The sequence below is a fragment of the Schistocerca nitens genome, chromosome 3 (genome assembly GCF_023898315.1).
Source record: "Schistocerca nitens isolate TAMUIC-IGC-003100 chromosome 3, iqSchNite1.1, whole genome shotgun sequence".
Classification (NCBI taxonomy): domain Eukaryota; kingdom Metazoa; phylum Arthropoda; class Insecta; order Orthoptera; family Acrididae; genus Schistocerca; species Schistocerca nitens.
Window position 1 is genome coordinate 973195182 of NC_064616.1, and position 19942 is coordinate 973215123.

The following is a 19942-nucleotide window of genomic DNA, read 5'->3' on the forward strand; positions in this document are numbered from 1 at the left end:
TCTAAAACATTTACGACGATAGATACTACCTCAGTTCGTGGAGCTGGAAAGAATGTTTTATTTAGTGGGTACCATCAGGTGGTGAGACACACAAAAGTGAGAGATGAGTGGTTCGGGACTGTTCAACAAAGAGGATTAATAGGCTAAAGTAACAGCGGTCTCCAACCGACAAAAAGATAGTCCATTCTTAATGGCACGTGTCGGAGGCACTGATTGGCGCGTCTCCAAGCAGGGACACTAGGATGATGAGAAACGTCTGGTTAGATGCAAGTATACTGTGGGAGACAAGAAACATTTTCATGAAAAGTGGATTCGGCAAGTCGTGAAAACCTAATATAAACAGCAAATAGTTACATCTACATCTGCATGATTACTCCGCAATTCACATTTAAGTGCTTGGCAGAGGGTTCATCGAACCACAATCATACTATCTCTCTACCATTCCAATCCCGAACAGCGCGCGGGAAAAACGAACACCTAAACCTTTCTGTTCGAGCTCTCATTTCTCTTATTTTATTTTGATGATCATTCCTACCTATGTAGGTTGGACTCAACAAAATATTTTCGCATTCGGAAGAGAAAGTTGGTGACTGAAATTTCGTAAATAGATCTCGCCGCTACGAAAAACGTCTTTGCTTTAGTGACTTCCATCCCAACTCGCGTATCATATCTGCCACACTCTCTCCCCTATTACGTAACAATACAAAAAGAGCTGCCCTTTTTTGCACCCTTTCGATGTCCTCCGTCAATCCCACCTCGTAAGGATTCCACACCGCGCGGCAATATTCTAACAGAGGACGAATGAGTGTAGTGTAAGCTGTCTCTTTAGTGGACTTGTTGCATCTTCTGAGTGTCCTGCCAATGAAACGCAACCTTTGGTTCGCCTTCCCCACAATATTATCTATGTGGTCTTTCCAACTGAAGTTGTTCGCAATTTTAACACCCAGGTACTTAGTTGAATTGACAGCCTTTAGAATTGTACTATTTATCGAGTAATCGAATTCCAACGGATTTCTTTTGGAACTCATGTGGATCACCTCACACTTTTCGTTATTAAGCGTCAACTGCCACCTGCCACACCATACGGCAATCTTTTCTAAATCGCTTTGCAACTGATACTGGTCTTCGGATGACCTTACTAGGCGGTAAATTACAGCATCATCTGCGAACAACCTAAGAGAACTGCTCAGATTGTCACCCAGGTCATTTATATAGATCAGGAACAGCAGAGGTCCCAGGACGCTTCCCTGGGGAACACCTGATATCACTTCAGTTTTACTCGATGATTTGCCGTCTATTACTACGAACTGCGACCTTCCTGACAGGAAATCACGAATCCAGTCGCACAACGGAGACAATACCCCATAGGCCCGCAGCTTGATTAGAAGTCGCTTGCGAGGAACGGTGTCAAAAGCTTTCCGGAAATCTAGAAATACGGAATCAACTTGAGATTACCTGTCGATAGCGGCCATTACTTCGTGCGAATAAAGAGCTAGCTGCGTTGCACAAGAACGATGTTTTCTGAAACTATGCTGATTGCTTATCAATAGATCGTTCTCTTCGAGGTGATTCCATAATGTTTGAATACAGTATATGCTCCAAAACCCTACTGCAAACCGACGTCAATGATATAGGTCTGTAGTTCGATGGATTACTCCTACTACCCTTCTTAAACACTGGTGCCACCTGCGCAATTTTCCAATCTGTAGGTACAGATCTATCGGTGAGCGAGCGGTTGTATATGATTGCTAAGTAGGGAGCTATTGTATCAGAGTAATCTGAAAGGAACCTAAACGGTATACAATCTGGACCTGAAGACCTCCCCGTATCACGCGATTTGAGTTGCTTCGCAACCCCTAAGGTATCTACTTCTAAGAAACTCATGCTAGCATCTGTTCGTGTTTCAAATTCTGGAATATTCCATTCGTCTTCCCTGGTGAAGGAATTTCGGAAAACTGCGTTCAGTAACTCCGCTTTAGCGACACAGTCGTCGGTAACAGTACCACCGGCACTGCGCAGCGAAGGTATTGACTGCGTCTTGCCGCTTGTGTACTTTACATACGACCAGAATTTCTTCGGATTTTCTACCAAATTTCGAGACAATGTTTCGTTGTGAAACGTATTAAAGGCATCTCGCATTGAATTCCGTGCCAAATTTCGCGCGTCTGTAAATTTTAGCCAATCTTCTGGATTTCGCGTTCTTCTGAACTTCGCATGCTTTTTCCGTTGTCTCTGCAACAGCGTTCGGACCTGTTTTGTGAACCATGGGGGATCAGTTCCATCTCTTACCAATTTATGAGGTATGAATCTCTCAATTGCTGTTGCTACTATATCTTTGAATTTGAGCCACATCTCGTCTACATTTTCATAGTCAGTTCGGAAGGAATGGAGATTGTCTCTTAGGAAGGCTTCTAGTGACACTTTATCCGCTTTTTTAAATAAAATTATTTTGTTTTTGTTTCTGGTGGATTTGGAAGAAACGGTATTGAGCCTAGCTACAACGACCTTGTGATCACTAATCCCTGTATCAGTCATGATGCTCTCTATTAGCTCTGGACTGTTTGATGCTAAGAGGTAAAGTGTGTTTTCGCAACCATTTACAATTCGCGTGGGTTCGTGGACTAACTGCTCGAAATAATTTTCGGAGAAAGCATTTAGGACAATCTCGGAAGATGTTTTCTGCCTACCACCGGTTTTGAACAAGTATTATATTTGTAACATTATGACATCAAGATTATTAAGCTGAAAACAGTGTGTGTGTAGGGCGTTTTCAAACGTATCGTACATTTTCAATGTCCATATCACTTTTACTAACCTGTAAATACACCATCAAGTCAAATTTTTACATAACCTTCATTTCGTTTCAAATGCCGTTTGTCGCAGTGCAACGAGATTATAAGCCTTACAGCAAATTCCACCATTTATTAAATAAAATATTCCTGCACTGATGTTTTAAACGCCTCGGTTCCTCCAGTTGTTTAGACATTAGCGAATTCTTTAATATGAAGGGAAAGACGCCAGCGAATGAGCGTAAAATTGGGACTGTAAGACGGGATACACGAAATATACCGTGGGGTTCTTGAAACCTCGATTTTGCTGTAAAGACAGTGATGACGAGCGTTATTTGAAGAACAGCAATTCCAGTTATTAGTTGTCCTCCATCGTCGGTTTTGAACGAAACTTCGATGTTTTGGGAGTATTTCAGAAAAAGATCAAGATGTGATAGCTTTTCAAGGCCTTATGTCATCCATTTAAAACACTCTTCATTCCGTTTCCTTAAGTTTTATTGTGTGTTTGAGTTTCTCTGAAATATTTTATTACGGTCGAGTATATTGACATCTCAGCATAGGCAGCTGATTGGACTCACACTTTCTAAGCTACGTTTCATCACCGGTGACGCAACAGGAAAGTAATCATACTCCTTCAACAACAGAAGAGCGGATATCTACCTCTGCTCTATGTGAATACTTATCGATATTTTTGGGATCACCTTTACATACAGGAACACGAACTAGCATGTCGGTTACTATTCTGCATAGTGTAGTCCTTAAGACGTCTAAATATTTTGACAGTGCGCGCGATTTTCTTACAGGCTATGGCAGCTTTTAATCAATCAGTAGTACACATTTCAGTGGCCTTCTCCAAAGTTTCCTTTTTTTCCTTTTTACTCTCGTACTGTTGAATGATATTTCCCAATTTCTCGTTTTCACCCGCGTTTTAAATTACGTCGTGGAATATCACCCTTACCACTAGTTGTTACTCTGCCTTACTAAACCTTATGGACATTAGGGTGGTAGTCTCAATCTTGTATGTTTACTGGTCTCCCAACGACGACCCTACAGCTAGCCTTCTGGGCGCTCATCTTTCCATTAGCTTTCATTAATCTTCTTGCATTCGATACAATGAAACTGAAAGACTTACTCAGAAAGTGCTCGTTCTTCACTTACGCAAGGTAGAATTTCTTAAAATAAGGACCAATGATGACAAAGTCTTCCGGATGACTTTTCTGGCCTGTTAAGTCCGTGCAGTGGCTACATAAATCTGAAACGGTAATTACTTTCGCAGCGTTATTTATAGAATTTCTATAGCCTCTGCCCTGTACGGAGACAAGTTGGCTAAAATTGTACACATAACTTTATAAGTTGATGATATTTACTCTAACTATCCTCTGTGACCTTAAAACTCTTATTTGAAAACGTATATATAATGCCTCTTATATTTTATTATTTAGTATTCATTCCTCTTTTTAAATGTTTGTTGTTTAGACTTTCAGCCAATACATATACATACACACTCTCAGCTGGTATAACAACAATTAGCTAATATTTTTACTATTATTTAATCATTATTTTTTTATATCGTTAACTGACTCACGCTATGGCTACGGCCATTATGATAGTTGCACTCAGTTTTTCTGTTCCGTGTCAGATGTTGTACATCAATGCACTGTCTCTATGACGGCGCTCAGCTGACCATTTGGCACCGCTTGTTCTTTTCTCGCGAACGTCCTAAAGCCGTTATCAAGGTGTCTCGGTTTTGGACGTCTTTTGGCTGGATACCTATTTTCTCTAGATCTTTTTTGACGTACATGTGGTACGGTTTTGAGTCACAGTAACTGAAGACGCATTTCGTCCGTTTGAAATCATTCATTCCTTTTACGTGACCATGAATTGGCACTCTGCATTTGCACATTGCATCCGTAATTTTGTCTCTACTTGAGAACATATTTCATATTTAGATAGTTACGTATTATAATTTCGACTCCGGACATTGTGTAAGGTCTTTGGCCTCTTTTCTTTCTGATTCCAATAGTAGACAGTCGTGGAGAAACAGGGACGCCACCCCAAAGAAGGTCACCCCAGGGGCGGCGTCACCCCAAAACCAATATGGCGGCGGTGACGTAAGTACGTGACGTTACGTGATGTCAGCTGATGACGCGAATGACGTCAGCTGATGATGCGAGTACCGTTATCCAAAAATGGCAGGAAGATAGGTCACTTGGACTGCCTCCAATCACCTAAGTTACCCATCCTACGAACCCGCGAGAAGTTTGAATTTTTGGTGGGAAGATAGGTCAATTGAGCTACCTATACGAACCTAAGAAACGGGTGGGAAAGAAAGGGCAGTTGGGCTACCTCCACTAACCTAAGTCACATCATCCTAAGAATTGGCCGGAACTTTGGTCGGGAGGTAGGTCAATTGGGCTACTTCTACTAAGCTAAGAAAATGGCAGCAAAGAAACGGTACTCAGGCTACCTCCACTAACCTAAGTCACCTCTTCCTAGGAACTGGAGATAAGTCTTTATTTAAACAATTACAAGCAGTACCATCATCAATTTTGTCAGTCATCCTCTTGGAAAATTTTATTGAGCAGAGTTTGTATGGTATTACCCCTACTAGAGGCTGCTTATTTAATTCGAATATAATTTCTATAATTTTTTTAAAATTTCTTTAAATGTCTACAAATTTGTTTAAATTTGTTTGAATTTCTTTAAATTTATTATCTACCTACAGCATTAGTGTCGTGTTATCACCACAAAAGACCGAGATATCGATAGCTGTATTACATGCACTGAACGTAAGTCTTTATTTAAACCATGACAAACAGTACCACCATTAAGAGTGTTCGCCATCCTCCTAGAATCACGAGTTTTTTGCTCTAATAGCTTACATTCAATTCGACTATAATTTTTATAAATTTCTTTAAATGTGTGTAAATTTGTTTGAAATTATAGCATTAGTTATAGCATTAGTTTCGTATTACCACCACAAGAGGCTCAGCTATCGATAGCTGTATTACATACACTGGACATAAGTCTTTATTTAAACAATTATGCTCAGTACCACAATCAAATGTGCCCCCCCCCCCCAACCATCTTAAATATTCACCAATTTTACTCTAAGAGCTTACCTGAATTCGAATATAATTTTTTTTTAATTTATTATCTACAGCATTAGTGTCATGTTACCACAACAAGAGGCTGCGCTTCGCGATATGTCATGTTGTCGTCAGGTTGTATGTGTGTGTTGCGCGCTGATAGTACGATGTACAGTCGACTGGCCTACTTTCACACCCTCTGACGTTAGCCTAACACAAACATTCTCACTTTCTCTAAGAAAACTCAGGTCCGCCTGGGCCAGCCTTAGGTGAGGCCGAAGTCCCACAAAGCTTTACATAGGTAAGAAAATGGATTCGCTATGCTTTCAACTACCTAGTTTCAACTTCTTTTCAAGGTCATCCAACCACATTTCCTACATACGTTGAGGGACGTATGTCACCTAGTTTATTTCGCTGATACAAAACACACTTCCAGCAGTCTGGAGGAAGAGGAAAATTGGTGTGAAAAAGGGAATCAGCCTGTTCTGGGCTGCTGGAGAGAGGAAGGGGTGTACTTTATTTATTTTTTGGACAATCTATTTAGCTATGCATTTCACCTAATTTATTTATTACGCTGATGCAAAACACTCAGCCTAACGTGCTTGGGCCGGCCGTGTGGCCGAGCGGTTCTAGGCGCTACAGTCTGGAACCGCGCGACCACTACGGTCGCAGGTTCGAATCCTGCCTCGGGAATGGATGTGTGTGATGTTCTTAGGTTAGTTAGGTTTAAGTACTTCTAAGTTCTAGGGGACTGATGACCTCAGAAGTTAAGTCCCATAGTGCTCAGAGCCATTTGAACCATTTAACGTGCTTGGAGTCACAATATACAATTTACCGATCTCGAAACTACTCCTAAATAATACATTACGCTCATGTGTAGAGACGCAAACAACTCGTAAATTACGAGGTCGCGCAGTGGCTAACGTACTAGACTCGCATTCGGGAGGACGACGATTCAATCCCGCGTCCAGCCATCCTGATTTAGGTTTTCCGTGATTTTCCTAAATCGCTCCAGGCAAATGCCAGGATTGTTCCTTCCCCAGCCTTCCCTAATCCGATGAGACCGATTACCTCGCTGTCTGGTCTCCACCCTCAAACAAACCAACCGAAAATAATCCAATACACACCATGCACATCACTGAAATAATGCATGCAAACATGCTCACAACGCTTAATCATCCGAAAATAATTCAATGTACAAACACTCAGTGCAAGTAAAACTGATTCTACTGGGTGGAAAGCCTAACGCCTGGAAACTCTCTAGATGTGGGAGGCTGACCCAAATATCCACCCTAATTACATAATTAGTCACAAAGATCGGTACTAATTACACAACTATATGCATAGCACTGTACAAGAACCGCAATACTACGCGAAAACCAACAAATCGTGTTACCCTGTTTGAGAAAAAAATTATACGACTCGAAACCAGCGACAGAAACTCTCGAACTCCACACTACACCTACAAGCTAGGGGAAAAACGTTCAACTCACTACATCCTGCTGTTCGACAGAGATGAGTTCAAAAAAGTCTGTTAGCTCCAAGCATACACCACCTATCCCTGTTCAACGTCAGAATGCACTACACACGCCTACTAAAAAGTCACCCTAACCCAAGCCAGTCGGTGATCCTTGTCCGAAAATACTGCCTTCTCATCCATATACAATCACAGACTATGTTATCGATCTACTACGCTAACAGTTTCACGGCACCTGCCTTGCCGAAATGCCTCGCCGCGAAAGCACCGCTTTCCCCTTCATATGCATCCTGTTCGTCCCTATTGGCTACGAAGTACTGCTGTCACAGCCCCACAACGCACAGCGTTCACAGACTTTGTTTCGACGTCACGTAGTACACTCGAGCAGGGCCGGACGAGAGTCACCGTTCAGAGTTCGATTATTATTTATTTAACATCAACACCGCTCCTATAACAAAGCAAAACATTTACGATCACAATAAAAGTCCTATTTTTCACGAAAACAGACAAAGTCCAGTTTTATGAGCAAAAATCTATATAGTTTTTCACGTTGGACTAAGAAACTCATTACCTCTCCAAACACATTCACATCTAAACTGATGTTTCCACTCACGAATACAGATTTCCGTGATTTAGCAGGCTCCAAATTACGCCCTTTAATTTACAAAGTCAAATAACGTCATTCTCGTATCTAGACAACCGGCAAACGTGTCTTTCACCTGCTAGATGCACACTCCGCAATCGACCTCCTCTCAACTAAATAAAAAAGTCAAATGTGAAGAAACACTCGACCGAACAATTTACATGATAACAGAATAATGACCCAGCGCAAACACACATGCATATTCGATCTTGCCAAATTCCCACTTGATCACGAAAGCTATCCAATACATACTAAGTAACAGTTCGTTATTCGGTCGTCTAGACGGCTACACGGTTAAGTCAAATAATTCCCACATTGCAACAGCCCTCCCCATTCAGATGGCCTCCCACTGTCAGTGGGAAACTTGAATCACTCCCACCACAGGCCCCACATAGACAGAATCATCCAACCAAATCCAACACATATATTTGATCGCTATACTTACAAGTGAATGAATGACATTCGACAATGAGCGAAGTATCCGAAATACTCCAGTAGGGGAGCTAGGAGAGAGTTAGCACACTCTGCATTGTTGCCAGATATATCCAAAATGGCGTCTATTATGTCATCGAAGATGGCGGCATGTAGACTTGGCAACAGTGCATGACGTCATCCGAGATGGCAGCTGTGACATCATTCAAGGTGGCGGATTTGGCGGGAAGTTTGAATTTTGGCAGGAAGATAGGTCAATTGGCCAGCTCCACTAACCTAACGCCCTCACCTCCCTACCCCAAAGGAATGGTGGGAAGTTCAAATTCCAACACGATAATGCATCACACCACGGTTATCTCTACAAAGCTAAGAAAATGGCGGGGAAGAAAGTGCACTTGTACTAACCTCGGTCCCCTGAACACCACCTTCTCCTAAGGATTCGTGGGAAAAGGACTTGGACATAAACCTTTATTTAAACAATTTCATGCAGGTGTGTTCACCAAGAGCTCCAGACTCCAACTGACTTAGTACACAGTGCCACCACCAGAGGGCGCTCTCATGTGTGACATAATCCAAGATGGCTGCATACAGGAGCTTGAATCCAAGAACACAAGTATTTTCACAAAAAAATGGTTCAAATGGCTCTGAGCACTATGGGACTTAACATCTATGGTCATCAGTCCCCTATAACTTAGAACTACTTAAACCTAACTAACCTAAGGACATCACACAACACCCAGTCATCACGAGGCAGAGAAAATCCCTGACCCCGCCAGGAATCGAACCCGGGAACCCGGGTATTTTCACATCGTTTACCATAATATTACATCATTTTCGCGGTACTTCTTGATATCAGGCACACAGCAGTAGCCTCCTCGATTCGTAAAGCGGGTATAGCGTTTAACATGGATACTTGAGTGCACTTGTGGAACCAAGATCGCTTGTGGCAGTAACGTGCTGTAGTTGTTGCGATCACGTTTTTTTCAACATCTGCCCAATTAATTCTCTCTTTCTAAGACACAGTGGTCGCACTCGCAGGACGAAATCTAAGAGACATGCACACCCGTACTTGATTTTTGGTCAGTATTATTTTGTATCATCAGTTACTGACGAAGTATTATACTTAATAGTAGGGAATGCGTGATATGTTCGCATTTGAGCATCAGGTTTAGGAAGTATGTAGTTGTGTAAAGGAAATGACTACGTCCAGTCATAAAGAAGTTGTATATATTTCCATTTCCAGAGCCACAGCCTTCAACAGGGTGTATTTCCGATTCTTCACTATTTGTCAAATGCCTTTCAATTGAGACCGCGAGCCGGCCGAGTGGCCTTGCGGTTAAAGGCGCTGCAGTCTGGAACCGCAAGACCGCTACGGTCGCAGGTTCGAATCCTGACTCGGGCATGGATGTTTGTGATGTCCTTAGGTTAGTTAGGTTTAACTAGTTCTAAGTTCTAGGGGACTAATGACCTCAGCAGTTGAGTCCCATAGTGCTCAGAGCCATTTGAACCATTTTTTGAGACTGCGATCGTAACATTTAATTGTAAGTATAATGATTAAATATGTATGTGACCGGTTTTCTAGAATGATTCCATGTATGCATGACCCTTGGTGGGAATGATTCACGTTTCCCGTTAACGGCAGCACCCGCCTGGGTGCAAAAGTCTGTTGGAGTGTAGGAATGTACCTGAGTTAACTTTCCCGTGCTCTAGACGACTGCATAGCGAACTAACACTTAGTATGTGTTGGATAGCTTTCGTGATCAAGTGGAAATTTGAGAATGAATATGGATGTGCATTTGCATTGGACTGTTATTCCCTACCATGATGATTGTTCGGTTGACTGCTTCTGCACATTTCGCCCCTTTATTTAAATCCCAAAATATGTCTCGACACCACCTTCGCTCGGCAGAGCTCAAACTCTCCTCCTGCAACCTACCAGGGCCACGGACAGATTCCTCACAGCTACATGACACTTTTTTCAAATGCAGACGTTTTGGCCAATCAGTCTCCACAGCAAAAAGTAGGCACTTCTATTGACCATTTCCTGGGAACGCTCATAGAACTACTGTAAAGTACTGCTACATGCCTAAACTTTCGGTAGTTCGTTCCCAAAGACACCAGACATTCTGTGGGAAACACTCGCCTTTGAAACAGTACAGGTCGGGCCAGGCTGCACTCGTTAGGCGAAATACAGATGCTGTCATCCACAATAGCGGCCAACATTCGGCGGCTTCCGCGGCTCAGAAATGATACGTTCCATTATAACTCCATGCCTGGGATTTGTTTGTCTGACAAACTGATTGAAAAGACAGTGCAGGTTTAATCGAAAACAACGGTAGTCATTAGCAGCAGTAGTTAATGAATAAACATCGCACGATGCAAGCTGCTAGGCAGCAGTAGCAGCAGCTGATCCACATGCTGCATGTCACCACATTGCCACGTGGCATCCTATAGCTGCGGCTCACAAGAGTGCAATCTACGGTAGTAGCAGACACAGCTGTTCCACGCACACACACTTAACACGCCTCACCATATCACTGACGAGCTATTTTCATGCTGCAATGCGTAGCTGCAATTGCCGTACGAAGTTATGTTGAGCAGTAGGTGCAGTGTTCGTAATTTTTCAGCTCTTCTCAACCACAGCACTTGAGCAGGAAGTGATTGTGAGTCTACGGCTATTGGAAGTGACTCTGTTAGCCCATAGAGGAAGAAAGCAGTAGGATAAGATTCGATGAGTGTTATATTTAATCAGATGATTAGCCAATTGTATACTAAATAGAAACGTTTAGAGATGATATAATGAACAATTTGGACAGTCAATTTGATAATTCCGTGGAGTATTTAAAGAATGAAATTGTCGGTTCAGACAGTAAATTGGGGGAATTAAATTTAATATTTGGGGAGACAGAGCAGAATTAGCCACAGACACAAATCGATAAGCAGCACTCAAAGCAAGAATCAGATAACTCATCAGGATAGCAGACAGGATAGAAATTCGGGAAACAGTAATCAGAATAATAACAGGGACAGATGCAGCTGAAGCTGAGGTCAGGGGGAAGGTACAGCTATGTCGCTAGGGATGCTCAGATAAAGTAGGCTCTGGTTGAGGCAGGCAAAAAGGTTCAGGCAAGTAATGAGGAAACAAAAGTTGTGCTGAGAAGTGAAGTGACAAGCACAGCTGGCAATACAGGGACGGAGATATATGAAATAACTGTAGGGAAAGATGCTAGTGGAATAAGCAGTTTGGAGCTAAACTTTCTGCAGATGTTGGGTGGTCTATTATGTAGGTTTCTAATACCAAACCATCTTCTGGTGAAAGTAAGTATCATGCAGTACTCTTTCTTGCTGCTTGTAAAGACTGTTTTGAGCAAGGTATAAACCACGAGTCTAAGTTTGTGAAAGAGTTGCTGGAGGGATCTGCTCAGACCTGGGAAAATCCAAGTTCTGGCCAGTTTGTCTCTTATGAAGTGTTTGGGCAATTGTTTTTAAATAGCTCTTGGAGCCTGGCAAAACAGAGTGAATTTCTCAATGGCTCAGTGTACAGGGCAGGCAGATTTATTATGAGGGAGTGTTGCCAGGAGAAGCTAAGAAAGTTGGTGCATCTGGGTCGGCCACTGGGTATGTTAACAGACATACACACATTAAAAGTATATTTGCCTGAACTAATACAACGGGAGCTAATACACTGTCCCACTCATTGAGTAGAAAGTTATACAAACGTGGAAAAAATGGATCAGACAACGTACCATAGACTCAATTCGGTAAGCAATGCTTAAGGCAAGAATCGGAGAACTCAACATGATAGGAAACATGACAGAAACTGGGAAACAGTAGTCAGAATAACAACAGGAACAGAGACCATGATGACAATTCGGGAGGCAATAGGGGAACGTTTAATGAAGAAAACAGCAATCAGGGGGGTCACTGCGAAAACAGTTATAGAAATGAGACAAGACAACACAAGATAAAAAGTAAGGACTGTTGAAAATTTTTCTTGATGATTGGGCCTGCAGTAAAACAGAGTTCAAATTATTAGAGGGGAACAGCAAAAACAGAATTCGGGAAACTGAAATCTGTTCCTACTGATGGCTGATTTGGAATAATGAATTATGATAGAATTAGGACCAAGAAACAGGATAATAATAGGTTTAACATCATGAGATTTCATAATAGCAATAAAATTAAACAGGTTTATGGGGAGATTGGTGTAGGTAGATTGTAGGAGGACATTAAGTAAGGGACAACTTTGTTAAGATGCAAATAACCAAGCGGGAGCAATTAATATTGGAGGTTTATTCGACAAAGAATATAATAAGGTTAATGAGGTTGAAGGAAACAGTGTGAGTCTGGGAGCCTTGATAGCTTGTGGAAATTCAGAGTTTCAATTAGCAGTGGTGGAGGAAATAAATGCGTTCTGTAATAGTATGGATGAATGTGTGATTGGCAAGACAAATAGATTTGTGTAAAGCGGTATTTGCTGAACTTGAAGTTGATATATGTTGTTTATAGGCAATGGGGCCCATGTCTGGAGTTTTTGGGGATGGAAATGTACAAAGATGTAGATGTTCCAGTAATGAGCTTGAGATTAATCGTGTGCAGACAGTGGAACCTGTGTCAGGTGTTTTAGGTGGTTGTGTTTCTGTTGTGCAGAGTGTAGCTGTAGATGATCTTTTCGTGGTAGATACTGTGGAGGATGCCATGAAGGCAACAGATTTAAATTATGTTGCAAATGTTCAGAATGCAGAGGGGCTGCAGCACATTTATTTGTTGACTGTGAACAGCAGTTGGCTGCAGATAATGATGACACCAGCAAACCTTGGTCGAATAAGAGAGAGAATGATTTTCGTGCTAGTGAGTAGATAGCTAGCGCTAATTTATTTCAGGAAGACAGGGATATTCATAAGTTTAATTATGATTAGCAGATAGGGGAGCTAAGTGAGAAGAATACTGAATATAAACGTGCTATTGATCAAATATTTCGCGAGGATGAAGATTTAAAATTATCTGATAAAGAATAAATGTGTATGATGGCTAAGAATTGCATGGACAATGAAGTGTGTAATGCAAGTAAGCGTAGAATCAGACTGATAACATTTTAAGGCGTGGAGATAAAGATATGGAGTTATATTTTGAAGAAAAACAGACGTCTACCATCACTATCTGTATTCAGGAGGTAGAGGAGGCTCATTTAGCTGAAACAGGGTTAAAAGACGATGCTGTATAGAGGAATGAGTGAATGATTAAAGCCAGAATGGGTCATGTAAATGAGTGTACTTTAGTGGACACTGATAGTAATATATGTGCAATATCACTAGGCTTTTTTGATTTTACCAGGAATAGAAAAAATGTACAATTTCCAGTCACGTGGATACGGGCAAAACTTCGCATGGAGAATTATTATGCACCAGTGAAAACAAAGATGATATTGGATGTAACTGTAGAGGGCGAAATGCATAAACAACCATTTCTAGTTCAAATGGTTCAAATGGCTCTGAGCACTATGCGACTTAACTTCTGAGGTCATCAGTCGCCTAGAACTTAGAACTACTTAAACCTAACTAACCTAAGGACATCACACACATCCATGCCCGAGGCAGGACTCAAACCTGCGACCGTAGCGGTCGCTCGGTCCCAGACTGTAGCGCCTAGAACCGCACGGCCACTCCGGCCGGCACCATTTCTAGTGATACCAGGATCAAATGTTAGCAAGAGGATAGGGAAGTATTTTCTAGAAGAACATGAGGCACACATTTGTCGCAAGGATACGTTAATAGAATTGAACGCTGGAGATGGCAGAAAGGAAGTTAGACTAAAAGAGACACTGACTGTGAAGGACTTGATAGCCATTTTTTGTGTATATAAAAATGTGAAAGAAGGAGCAGGATAAAATAATGAATAATGTGTACTTATGTATACAGTAGATTAAGTGGTAAATTGTAATTACATTTGAAACTTCACTATTTTGTAATTTGATAAAAGTTTAAAAATGAAGCACTTAAGGGTTCAATTAGGTGTAGGAACATGCAATCAGCAGCTGTAAAAGTATTGTGGCAGTAATTAAGATGTTAGATACTACATGACTGATTTCCTATCTTAGGTTATTATTTTTGGGGTCAATCTGTTCTGGGTATGTATTATGTTTGGTGTACTTTTGGAGGAAATTTATTGTGGGTTGCTGTTAGAGTTAAGAATTTTAGAGCGGCTAAATTTTTTTTTCATTCTGTCACCGAACAGTATTTCCATAAACAGTGGGTAGGTCTGCCAAGGAAAAGTAAATTGATAGCAACAGACAGCTGAGAGATAGACTTTGTTGCTCGTGATTTGTTTTGGGTCACATCCCAAAATTTAGGATGTGGGGTTGAGCTTGTAACAGAAGGCAGGTCATTTTATTTCTGAAAGCAATTTCACTGAAAGTGTTTAAACATGGGTAGCTTAGAATATCAGCTGTAAATTTTTTGTCTGTAATATAATTACTTGTGGATGAACTATTTAAGTGTTGTTAGTTATTTAGTGCAGTACCACTTAAATTATTTCATTTGTTGTAGCACACTTTAGGTCAATCAATCATTAGTCTGTTAAAAATGGGAGAATTAATTTGTCACTGAAGCTTCTTCATGACAACAATCCTGGTAAATCTAAAACATCCGAGCGTTATTTACGCCACATCTTCATTTCATTTTGGTTGGAGAAGCCTTGTCTCTATACTCAATAATTGCAATGGCTTGGGCTATTCTGTGCTTTAACAATCTTACCATGTATTCCTCGCTAAGGTTTCTCTCTAACATTTAGTCTTTCATTGTGACAAGTCTAGATAGCAATCCTACCGTTTCTTGGTATTGAGACGTATGTAAATGGAAGGTGACTTATTGGGCGCTTTTTGTTTCTTGCCATTGTCAATGTCGACTGGCTAGCACGGGAGTTTGAAAAACAACGCCAATGATTTGAGCTGCAGTCGTGTATCACGCTAGAGAGATGCCAAAGCAGACAGCAAAACATGTCGCAAAAGTCTTTTCGTGCTGAAAAAGACATACCTGACAGTGCGTCCATAAAATATGACATGCTTGATTCGATACTAATTACAAAAGAACAAAAAATAACAAACTGATAACAAGTAACTTTATGACAACACATTTTAAATGAACATACATGCAGAGAAATGGGAGATTGGAGTCACTGGTTTATTATGTTAAATTTATTCAAAAATGTTCAAATGTGTGTGAAATGTTATGGGACTTAACTGCTAAGGTCATCAGCCCCTAAGCGTACACACTACCTAACCTAAATTATCCTAAGGACAAACACACACATACACACACACATGCACGTGAGAGGATTAGAAAATCCGCCGGGACCAGCCGCACAGTCCATGACTGCAGCGCCCGAGACCGCTCGGCTAATCCCGCGCGGCCTTAAATTTATTGTATGCTTATTTTACGGATGTGTTCTTACTTTTTGGTTTACATTCAGACATCTAAATATCTTGTAGTGTAATGGTCAGATGAGGAATACGCTGCAGTGTAATATAGCAGAGCCTGACAAATTGTTTTTAATTTTGAAATTTTGTGGTTAGATGTAAGAATGTGTTTATCGGTCTGTGAATGCAGTGTTTGGTGCTGATTGCGACATCATTTACTATATGCATGAAGTACCAAGTGCGGGTTGTTATCAGTTATCAGCCCGATGCGGCTGAAAACTATAACGCTAAAAGAGACATGATAGAGCGCATGTTATATTTTATTGCTGAGGGGAGGCTGGTCCACGCCAGGATATCAGCGTTCGCCATGAGGCCTGAGTCACTTATGAAAGATTTCAGAGTCCATGATTGGCGGGAACGGTAACGTAAGAAATCCATGGGTGCAGCTATAATTTTTCAACAGCAAAATATGGTAGAATAACTACCACATTGATAAAACTATAATTATTGTAAATAAAAGAGTCATCGGAAAACTAAGTACGAGAGAGATTTTTATTAGATGGGAAAACTATGTGACTTAGCGCAACAACAGATTGAATGTATAAACAGCCCGCAGTTATTTTGAACTGGAACAGTTGGTTTGGAGTCTTCAAACAGATCAGACATGCATACTGAAGCACGGGTCGCGACCTTATTAGTGGGATGATTTTGGGGGCTTGTAAAAATCACATGCGTCTGAGCCAAAAAGTTATAAATTTAACAGGGGATGTTTGTGGACTTGTAGTATTGACTTGAGTTAACGTGTACTGGAGTTGTAACAATTTGTCGTGAGTTAGCTAGTGTTGGAGTATTAATGTTATGTGAGACAATGTGAGCTCAACTTGTAACAATTTTATGCATCTTAGCCAGTTTTGGGCTTTTAACATTCTAGTAGTTTGCCGGAACTGCTTAATACTTAAAAACAAGGTGTACTGCTCTGAACAATAAATTCATAAAGCATTAAGATTTGTCGTTGTGTTTTTCATAAACAAACGGAATTAATAAGTTTTATTTATTTTAAATCAAACTCCATTTGAGCTGAGAACATTACTCATATTTTCACCATTTATCAATCCTGCCTGCATTTGTTTGAATATCTGTGTACTCAGCACAATGATTCATTGGTGTTGCGACAGGTGTACTGATTGTCCCCTAGACATCAATGAAGCCAAATAACTTTAAGGAAAATCAACCACATCTCAGAAACCCATAACAAGGAAAGCATATTTTTCGTACAGTGGCATACTTCCTCCAAGAGAGCTGATAGTACTTCGGTAAGAAATTGTGCGTATCTTTTACTTGTTGAGGTTACTTGAATGAAGTAAGGATCAGAACCCACACAAAACGTTTACTCTCCACTGTTTCTGACGTTCAGTTTGCCTCGGTCGGTGTCCATTCTCAGTTGCCCAGTAATGTATACTTCTTACATTCAGTTTTTAATGAATTGAGACGGCAGGATCATCGGTAGACGAAATTTTTTAAAGAAAGAACGCATTGTGTTGATGTTGCACCACAACTGAGCGACAGGTTTACAAACATTTTGTGCAATCTTGCTGGTTAAGAACACGATACGGATAGAAGCTGTTTGTTCGCAAAATGCGAATAACGCTAGCTTGACTTATTCCAGAGATACTCACAGTTTGTCTGAAGTTGAGATGTGGATGAACTTACATGGATTACCCTGTAAGCCTCTGTAGAGAGCATGGCAGTGCTTGGAATTCCCTGTCCTTATCCATTCACGATATAAAAATCACTATATATATGCTTCTCTTCAGGTACTGATCTCCCTTACCTGAATCTCATAAATTCGTTCGTTTATGTCTATATGTATAAATTTGTTTATGAATATATATATATATATATATATATATATATATATATATATATATATATATACTCCTGGAAATTGAAATAAGAACACCGTGAATTCATTGTCCCAGGAAGGGGAAACTTTATTGACACATTCCTGGGGTCAGATACATCACATGATCACACTGACAGAACCACAGGCACATAGACACAGGCAACAGAGCATGCACAATGTCGGCACTAGTACAGTGTATATCCACCTTTCGCAGCAATGCAGGCTGCTATTCTCCCATGGAGACGATCGTAGAGATGCTGGATGTAGTCCTGTGGAACGGCTTGCCATGCCATTTCCACCTGGCGCCTCAGTTGGACCAGCGTTCGTGCTGGACGTGCAGACCGCGTGAGACGACGCTTCATCCAGTCCCAAACATGCTCAATGGGGGACAGATCCGGAGATCTTGCTGGCCAGGGTAGTTGACTTACACCTTCTAGAGCACGTTGGGTGGCACGGGATACATGCGGACGTGCATTGTCCTGTTGGAACAGCAAGTTCCCTTGCCGGTCTAGGAATGGTAGAACGATGGGTTCGATGACGGTTTGGATGTACCGTGCGCTATTCAGTGTCCCCTCGACGATCACCAGTGGTGTACGGCCAGTGTAGGAGATCGCTCCCCACACCATGATGCCGGGTGTTGGCCCTGTGTGCCTCGGTCGTATGCAGTCCTGATTGTGGCGCTCACCTGCACGGCGCCAAACACGCATACGACCATCATTGGCACCAAGGCAGAAGCGACTCTCATCGCTGAAGACGACACGTCTCCATTCGTCCCTCCATTCACGCCTGTCGCGACACCACTGGAGGCGGGCTGCACGATGTTGGGGCGTGAGCGGAAGACGGCCTAACGGTGTGCGGGACCGTAGCCCAGCTTCATGGAGACGGTTGCGAATGGTCCTCGCCGATACCCCAGGAGCAACAGTGTCCCTAATTTGCTGGGAAGTGGCGGTGCGGTCCCCTACGGCACTGCGTAGGATCCTACGGTCTTGGCGTGCATCCGTGCGTCGCTGCGGTCCGGTCCCAGGTCGACGGGCACGTGCACCTTCCGCCGACCACTGGCGACAACAACGATGTACTGTGGAGACCTCACGCCCCACGTGTTGAGCAATTCGGCGGTACGTCCACCCGGCCTCCCGCATGCCCACTATACGCCCTCGCTCAAAGTCCGTCAACTGCACATACGGTTCACGTCCACGCTGTCGCGGCATGCTACCAGTGTTAAAGACTGCAATGGAGCTCCGTACGCCACGGCAAACTGGCTGACACTGACGGCGGCGGTGCACAAATGCTGCGCAGCTAGCGCCATTCGACGGCCAACACCGCGGTTCCTGGTGTGTCCGCTGTGCCGTGCGTGTGATCATTGCTTGTACAGCCCTCTCGCAGTGTCCGGAGCAAGTATGGTGGGTCTGACACACCGGTGTCAATGTGTTCTTTTTTCCATTTCCAGGAGTATATATATATATATATATATATATATATATATATATATATATATATATATATATATATATATACGTAGTCTTGTGACACTCCCCTGGCAAACGCCTCCACTTCGCCTTACTTTCATTTACATTCGCCGTCCAGTATGAGCACTAGATTCTCTTAAGTCACTTTGCAATTACATAAATGTGAAGATAGACGGTATGTGCTTACAATTTTATCAGGAAATGCCTGTGCGATCTCATTTCAGAGGTCATGCAGGGACAGGTATTCCCAGATGACATCGTGTCAAGCCTGTACAACCGCAGCTCGTGGTCTAGGGCCTACCGTTACTGGCTCTGGATCACGGGGTTGGGGATTACCTCTGCCCAGGGACTGGGTGTTTGTGTTGTTCTCATCATTTCATCATCATCATAATTTCTGAGAACGACTAGATTGGATTGTGAAAAGAAAATGGACTGTGTAAAAATTGGGACTTTGTACGGACGCTGATGACCACGCAGTTTAGCGCCCCACAAACCAATCATCATCAAGCCTGCACAGAAAAATTCGCAGATTTGCGTAAAATTGCCGCCAACAGAGTCAACCGGCATTATGGTGAAAAGAGTCATTATCTTTCGAGGCTTATAACAGCGGATATAAAATGAAGGTAACTAACTAGTGAATTCAATTCAGGACTAGAACAGCCAGCGAGGAGCCAATAACAGATGAAAACCACTCGATCTTCGCTTCCACACGTCACAGGCTAGAAGGAA